Below are 1,262 nucleotides of genomic sequence, written 5' to 3'. Positions count from 1 at the left end.
AAAGGGACAGAGAAATGAAATGAAAAAGGAAGAAATTTCATTAATACTTACGACTGTTGGAATCATTCCAGGCACCAGTGGTTGTAGCCCAGCCGCCGCAGCCTGTGCAGCTTGCAACTGGAGGTTTTTAATAATTAAGTTGTTTCGACCATTTTGAAGTAACTGTTCCCTCAGGTGTTGAGGTGGGTGAAGGTACTTACAAGGAGGGTCTTTCCTCTGACATTTGCCCTGGAGGGTAAAGAAGAAGAAAAAGCAACATAATAATAATAATAATAATAATAATTCTTTCTACAAGCAACAACAACAACAACAATAACAATGATAATAATAATAATAATAATAATAATTCTTTCTACAAACAACAATAATAATAATAATAATAATAATAATTGATTGGAAGTGTTATCATGTACATTGTTTTGTCTTGGTATAAAAAGATGGACCTCAGCAAATATTCTGCACAATGCCACAGATTTGCTTGTCAGTTGTTTGACCTTAACCAGTTGAGCTTGCCTCTTAGTGGCTGACGATATGTGCATCTCTGATCAAGAGCAGAAGTAGTGGTGTGGGAGCATCATAGCCATGTGTTGAGAGGAATTCTTTGGAGTTTGAATAATTCACCTTTGGAAACATGGGTGTTTTGCTCAACATCCTTAAACAAACCTTATTCAGAGACCTTTTGAGCGGGATGGGCTACCCGACCTGAAGAAACCTCTAACTGGGCCGCACCTGCGAGGTCATGTGCTGTTTATCTTGATATGAAATCACCATGTCGCGCACATATGGTTGTGATGCATGTGCCTGGTGTACCCTTATCAGACAGGTAGTCATGATGGGTATAATGGGCATCGTATATTTTACCCCAGTGTCACTTTGGTGGCATGCACTGCTCTCTCACTCAATAATAATAATAATAATAATAATGATATCACCATGTCACGCACATGTGGTTGTGATACACGTGCCTGGTACACCCTTATCAGATGGGTAGTCATGATGGGTATATTGGGCTTCGTATATTTTACCCCAGTGTCACTTTGATGGCGCTGCTCTTACTCAATAATAATAATAATAATAATCCTTTCTACTATTGGCACAAAGCCCCAAATTTAGGGAAAGGAGCAAGTTGATTACGTCAATCCAAATACTCAATTGATGCTCTTGTCGTCAATCCCAAAAAGATGAATGTAAAGAGTTGGGGAAAATTCCACAAGCAATATGCCCTGTGTGCTAATACTGATCATGAAAATAAGGGTTTCAAA

At 38.7% G+C, this 1,262-nt stretch overlaps 1 protein-coding gene and 1 long non-coding RNA gene across 5 annotated transcripts in view; both read right to left on the bottom strand.

Annotated features, from left to right (window-relative positions):
• LOC106882798 (neurexin-1a) overlaps window positions 1–1,262 on the bottom strand; it is a 443,081-nt gene that overhangs the window by 280,779 nt on the left and 161,040 nt on the right. The window lies entirely within an intron of this gene.
• Window positions 1–1,262, bottom strand: part of LOC106873311 (uncharacterized) — a 73,207-nt gene that overhangs the window by 21,991 nt on the left and 49,954 nt on the right. Inside the window, exon 2 of the long non-coding RNA XR_008264733.1 lies at window positions 52–228. This is a non-coding gene — a long non-coding RNA (uncharacterized LOC106873311). The remainder of the gene's footprint in view (window positions 1–51; window positions 229–1,262) is intronic.

The sequence above is a fragment of the Octopus bimaculoides genome, chromosome 8 (genome assembly GCF_001194135.2).
Source record: "Octopus bimaculoides isolate UCB-OBI-ISO-001 chromosome 8, ASM119413v2, whole genome shotgun sequence".
NCBI lineage: Eukaryota > Metazoa > Mollusca > Cephalopoda > Octopoda > Octopodidae > Octopus > Octopus bimaculoides.
The sequence above is the reverse complement of the archived record's forward strand: the minus strand, read 5'-3'. Positions and strand labels throughout refer to the sequence as shown.